Source organism: Panicum hallii, chromosome 2 (genome assembly GCF_002211085.1).
Source record: "Panicum hallii strain FIL2 chromosome 2, PHallii_v3.1, whole genome shotgun sequence".
Lineage (NCBI taxonomy): Eukaryota > Viridiplantae > Streptophyta > Magnoliopsida > Poales > Poaceae > Panicum > Panicum hallii.
Genome location: NC_038043.1, coordinates 41,295,562 through 41,302,550, shown reverse-complemented (window position 1 = coordinate 41,302,550; position 6,989 = coordinate 41,295,562). Strand labels below are relative to the sequence as shown.

Here is a 6,989-nt window from a genome sequence, read left to right as displayed (position 1 = left end):
TCAATCACCTTATGGGAAATCATGTTGAAGAAGTAACACATCCGTATGATAACCATCCTCAGGTACACTGGCTTTATAGCTCTGATCGCAATAGGGAGGAACACCATCATCATCACGTGGCAATCATGAGAATTGTAATTGGTTAGTTGCAAGTCCTTCGTGGAGACTAGTTTCCTGATGTTGGAAGAGAAACTCGTGGGAACTTTCAGTCCTCTTAAACACTTGCAAATTGCTTGTTTCTCTTCTGTTGTCAGATTGTAGCTAGCCGCGGGAAGATACTTTTCTCCATTTCCACGATCCTGTGGGTGAAGCTCTGGCCTGATACCAAGTTCAACCAAGTCAATGCAGGACTTGAGGGAATCCTTATTCTTCCTTGATAGGTCCAAGAAAATGCTCTCAAAAATATTTTTCTCTAGGTGCATACCATCGATGCATGCCAAACTGCTAGTTCCGGCCAATACTCCAAATACTTGGAAAATATTGAATTTTTTTGAATGGCACACCCTCAACGATGAATGGATTATTCTTCTTCTTATTTGGGTCCTTTTTCAATGACTTGTTTCCATGCTTTATCTTTACCTTCTGTACCATCTCAAACACTTTCTTGCCATTGAGATACTGTGGAGCACCATCTTTGTCAATCGTATTGTCGAAATGATCTTTCATCTTACGATACCTATGAGACTTCAATAAGAAGCGTCGATGATGCATGTACACTATTTTCTTGCTACCAGGTAGGAACAAGAATGCAGTTGAATTGATGCAGACCGCACAACCTATCTTCCCTTTGATCTGACCATTCATGGAAAATAGTGCAGGATAGTCATTGATGGTAACAAAAATAATGGCTCTAAGTGTGAAGTACTCTTGTCGGTACTCATTCCACATACAGAACCCCTCCTCCCATAGCTTCTTCATATCTATCAACAAAGGCTCCAAAAAAACAGTTATGTCGATGCCAGGTTGCTTTGGACCTTGTATAAGAATAGTCAGCAAAAGGTACTTTCTTTTATGACAAAGCCACGGTGGAAGGTTGTAAATGGTTAGGATCATTGGCCATGTGCTGTCGGTGCTCCTTCTTTCACCAAAAGGCCCATCTATACTCAATGCAAATCTTATGATCCCAGCTTTGTTGTGAAACTCTTCATGATTTGCATCGAAAGTCTTCCACGTGGAGCATCGGACGGGTGTTGAAGCTTACCATCATCTCTATTGGGTCGATCGGCATGCCATGTCATAAGTTTAACATTCTTAGGATTTGAGAACAAACACTTCAGGCGGATGATCACTGGCAGGTACCACATAACCAATGCGAAAACCTTTCTCTGGTTCTTGTCCACATCAATACATGTGTCATCGTCCACATGAGAAGCAGCACCCTTATTCTTTTCGCCTTGCTTCCTCTTCTTCGAGATTGCATCTCCCGCCTCGTCCGAACTGAAATCTGCATTAGTTTTGTAACGACTTGAGCCACAATTCGGACAATTCTCATACTTCTCATAATCACCGTAGTACAAGATACAGTGGTTTGAACAAGCATGTATTCTTTGAACATGCATTGATAGCGGACTGATAATCTTCTTTGCTTCGTATGTGTTTTTCGGCACGAAGTTAGGCTTTGGAAGCAAGGACCCTAGGAGGCGTAGAAGATCATGGAAACTACTATCCAACCATCCATGCTTAGTATTAAGCATTAGAAGTTGAATTAAGAAGTGTAAGACCATCCACGTATTCTCACATCCCTTGGATTCATCATATACACGGTCACGAGCGATCTTCTTGAGCGCATCAAAATTTTCTAACCCCTTCACACTGCCAATTAACACTTCAGGTTCCACATGGCACAACAGTTCTTCCATATCGGGAATCTCACAATTACCAGCCTCCTCATCATTATTACAATGATCCCCGCCTACACCACCGTCATCCATTGTTACCCAATCACAAGTGAAGCTTTTGAATCCCCCTATTGGGTCCAAGTTTCCATCATCACCTAGTTCTACCACTGTATCAGTTTTGCTTATTACGGAACTGCCAGCCCTTCCCTTGCCATGATGGGTCCAAATCTCATAATCGCGCATAAAACCTCGCTGGACTAAATATCTCTTCAGCACATTAGGAGAATCCCGTACTTTTTTATTCTGGCAATCACGACATAGACAACGGATTTGATTTGTCTTCCTACTAGCACAATACTTCACTGTCGTATCTACAAAGCCTCTAACTTGCTCGATAAAAAAAGCTCCACATTTCTGGTACATCCATGACCTATCCATCTATAACTTCTTACCTATATACAGCAATAAAAAATAATTTACCCATTTGTATATTCAACAATTTTCATAATTAACGATTTACCAATATAAGTAATCAATATTTTTATAGATAAGCGCCAATTTATATAATTACAATTTTCTATAAACAAATATTTATATCTTGCCATGCTTCATCAAATTATTTAACTACAACAAACTAGATCATTGTTCCTCTCTCTCTCCATCCCTCTCTCATCTACTATGGACGAAATCCTCTCCATTCCCCAACAAAATTTAGTTAAAAAGCTACAAATTGATGCTAGATAATAAGGTGGGCGCTAGTCACTTCTCCATTGAAGAGAGAATCGGCACTAAATTGAGCTACATTTACATGAAAATGGGGACAACCACTATTGGAGCTCTCTTTAAAGAAACCCGATTCTAATTTAATTTTGCTCATGTTCATCGTGAGAAGCTTACAAAATGACGGTGAGTGGTATAAACTCACCTAATAGAGTCCACTCTCCAAGAAAATCAAGAAGAAAATCTTCCCTCTTGTATTTCTCTTTTTCCGACCTCGCCACGAGCTCCTCTCGGGCAAGAATGGAAGGTGGGCTGAAGGAGGAAGATGGCGCGAACGGCTATATACCGTGGTATTTGTGCTGGCAGTTGCTTAAGTCGTCCGCCAGCGGAAATGGTGCCCATTAGTGCTGGCGGTAGCTTAAGTGGCCCGCCAGCACACATGCATCAGTGCTGGCGGCCCGTAAGTTGCTGGCCACCTGCCCAATTGTGCTAGCGGTGGCCAAAACCAACCACTAGCGGCATAAAATAGGAGACGCCAACCCAAACCGTTTCTCTACTAGTGTTTGTTATAATCCGCTAAGTTTAAATGCATTTTGACACAGATACATCCATAGTAAATCCAGGATCAATTTTGCATAGTATCCTTTTATGTTATTACAGATCTCTACAGAAAATAAAAACAAAAGGAAATGTAAGTAAAGTACGTAAGCCGCCGTTGCACGAGAAAAACATTGGAACTTCCAGTATGTCGCCTTTAGTTTACAACCTACATCAGCATCATCTCATTTGTTTCTTGCAGTGGCCTTCATCCCATCGTACTAGAATGGCATTTCTTCCTCCATACCACACTGGGCCATGTGAACCGTAGGTGATGAGAGCCAGCAGGGCAATAGCAACTAGGCTACACCTTGATGGCATGTCCCAGCTCTTCTTTGACCATGCTGGTTCGTCCATCCTGTATTTCTTTCTTTGTTTGTTCCGGTTTGCTCGTCGCGTGAGTACCTGTACACATCGCAGCCATCAGCACAGAAACTAGACTATTGGTTGCATATCTTTTCGTCTGGAAGGAAGAATTAACAAAAGATTCCATCATTGAGCATGCTAGAAACGAAGGAAACAACTTTGTCGCATACGAATACAAAACAAGCACAGCCTTCAGCTTCATTCAGTGATAAGGGGAAAATGCGGTTGGATGTAATGTACAGAATACACGGTAAATTTGCGAGCCATATTGCACTTAATCGCCTAACCCAAGTCCTCAAAATCTTTCTGGTGTAAAATGTCCATGTTAGGTGTTAACTACGCAGTTGCATAACCACACATCAACAGGGTCTGGAGCCTCATGGATACTGGGATATTTGCACAATCTCGGAAATATGCAGTCTTTACCCTTCTGGACAGTTGGAACCACGGCTAAAAAATAATTGTAGGGATGCTCTATTATTTTTTTTCTAGGGGTGAATCAAAAGATAATCCGCTCCTACAAATAGAGCGGGTTTTACAGCAGCAATTCACCCGTCCCTGGAAAAGTATTTTTAAGGGCGGGTCATGACGTCACCCGTCCCTAGAAATGACCACCATTTTTAGGGGCTAGCGTCACCCGCCCCTAAAAACTCATTTCTAGGGGAAGGCGATATCATGACCCGCATCTACAAATAGTCGCATGCAAAAAAATTCATAACTTTTTCATATAATCTCGGATGAAGTCAAACTTTATATCAAAATTGTAGAGATCGATAAGACCTACAATTTCATAGTTGATAACTTTTCATTTAAAGTCAATTCATTATCCAAACAATTATTATAAGTTGTCTAATAGCTATGACTACACAGTATCTCGTACAACTCAAGTCATACTTTGAGATTTCCACAATCTTAACCTTTATATACACTAAAATATACTTGGCATTTTTTATCTACAGTTTACAATAACCATAGTGTAGAAGTTTCACTTTTTTTATTTGTTTTGCTATATGTAAAGATTTAAATGAACTTTTGGAATAAAGTAGAAAAATATTTTTAGAGGCGGGTGATGCCATCACTCGCCCCTATAAACGATTTATAGGGGTGGATGATGGTGTCACCGGCTTCTGCAAATCAATTCTAGAGTTAATATAAAAGAATAGCATACCCTATAGAGTCACAAGTGATTGGCTAGTGTGATAGAGAGAAAGGTACGCGCGAGGCTTCAGGTATGCGGTTCGAACCTCGGGTGATGCAAGTGTGCATATTTTGTAAGAAAATTGTACCTCGATAGTACAGGGGCTTCTGGAGATGGCTGGTTGGAATTTTTTTCTTTTTTATTTTGTTGTTTTTTATTTTTTTATTTTTCATCTTTTGAAAATTGATTTGTAGGGGCAGACCTAGAAATCGATTTCTAGGAACGGGTCATCAAGGGCGGGCGCATTATCCGTCTCTAAAAGTAGCATTTCTAGCTGCGAGAATGGGAGAAGTAGGAGCGGGTATCACACCCGCTCCTAAAAATACATTTTTACCCGCCTCTAAAAATTATTTTTTATAGTGAACACTAAAGACCGTATCTTCCTAGGTAAAGGTAAGAGGACAATGACTGTATATCTATTCCTACAAAGGCTGGCAATTAACAGAAGCTAGACTAGCTAACTGCTAGGTATGTTGCAAACTAATAATAAGTAACCATTCCGAGAGCATACCCCTTTGTTTAATATAACTGACAGTGACACATTATATTTTAGCTTCTGCCTAAAATATTTTTAGTCCATAACAATTAGTAAATTCTACATTTCATCATGTAATTCACAGCAAAGTAGTAAACAAAGAGGAAACCATGCAGCCTAAACTATGTTTTATTCAGAAGAAAAAAATTGGGGTTTTTGCGTTCTTACCCTGTTTCGAAGTGAAATAGTAATTTTGCCCCTATTTTTTTGACTATGCGAATTTACCCCCGCTTTTTGAAAACGAAGGGAGCATTTGCCCCTGTTCCGTGAAAACCAGTTAACAGTGTGAAAATTACTATACAAAGACTAATTTGCCCTTGCGGATTTGCCCCTACTATTATGTGAACTCTGTGATTTTACCTTTATTTTGAATAGAAGAACTTGAAAATATTTTGATAGGTCTAAAAACAATTTTCTTAAGCAAATTCAAACCAAATTTTTATAACTTTCAAAATGACCGAAATTTGATAATTTTTTTAGAATTTTGGCAGCAACATGACACAACGTGCATTTAAGTTCAAGTGCACATAACTTGCATATATCTCCAATAAAAGCACCATTACACACACACAGATATATATATATATATATCCACCAAAAGCAACAGATCACATTCCATCATGTCCAAACAAAGGTACCATCATATCCAGATCATATTCCCACAGACAAGTCCAACAAAAGTATGAATACATGTCCAGCAACTCCCTTGGACCCATTTCATGATTATCTCTCAACAAATCCACCGCTCTATCAGCTACCCATTTATTTGTGGACATGGTTCCACCGCAATTGTTGATTGAACCACAAGTATACTCTGAACCACTTATCTTAACCTGGAAAAACAGCCACATAAATAAGAGTTTTATGAGTTAAAAATAAAAACAGCCACATAAATAAGAGTTTTGCGAGTTAAAATGTGGGGTACCTTGTAGCCAATGTACTTCCTGCTTGTAGATTTAAAAAAACTTTCAATTGCAACCAGTATCAACACTCATGCAGATTGCTCTAAATCTGGTATTGTCCCTTTTGACAATCTCAAAAGCATGATCGTTCAATATAGCATGGTGTGTAACCCGCAGATTTGCACTTATCCACATCCGGAAAGACTACATTAACATCAATACATGGTTCATCAACATCATATGAAAATAGGGGAGGATCAAACTCATCATCCTCATAAACTATTTCACCATCAAGGTCAACTAAGGGTTAGAGCAATCATCGCCAAAGTTAGAAGATGCAGCCAAATCTGTGTCATAGTTGCTATCACTTGATCAAGTTAGAAAATGCAACCAAATCTGTGTCATAGTTGCTATCACTTGATGCCACAAGTCAATATGTGTTAAAGTACTTGCCTTTCTCATCTCGCGCCGAGGCCGTCGCGCTCTCCCACGCCGGGTCGCCGTGCCCGCATGCGCGATCCCCCTCTCATGGTGCCGCCGCCGCCCCCTCGCCTACTGCCGCCTGCGCTAGGGTTCAAATGGAGGCAGGCTCTGAGAACGTAGAGTTTGGGGATGATAAAAGAGAGAGCTTTTGGATAGGGTTAAGAGTACTACGGTCTTTTTCCATTGCTCTAAATTTTTCTCCAATTTATTTCTATTTTTTAGTAGGCATCCAACTAATAGACTTAAAACCAGAGGTAAATGGTGCCTTCAGTTTTAAAAAGCGAGGTAAAATCGTAGAGTTAAAAATCATTTGAGTTCCAAATGGGGGTAAAAAAGTCAAAATATTAATT

The 6,989-nt window shown here is 39.8% G+C and overlaps 1 long non-coding RNA gene across 1 annotated transcript; it reads right to left on the bottom strand.

The window, feature by feature from the left end:
• Positions 1–5,877: 5,877 nt before the first annotated feature.
• Positions 5,878–6,603, bottom strand: LOC112882444. The gene is made up of 2 exons (XR_003226669.1): positions 6,180–6,603; positions 5,878–6,087 (listed from the first exon to the last, which is right to left on the bottom strand). It is a non-coding gene; the product is annotated as an uncharacterized LOC112882444 (long non-coding RNA).
• Positions 6,604–6,989: the final 386 nt, after the last annotated feature.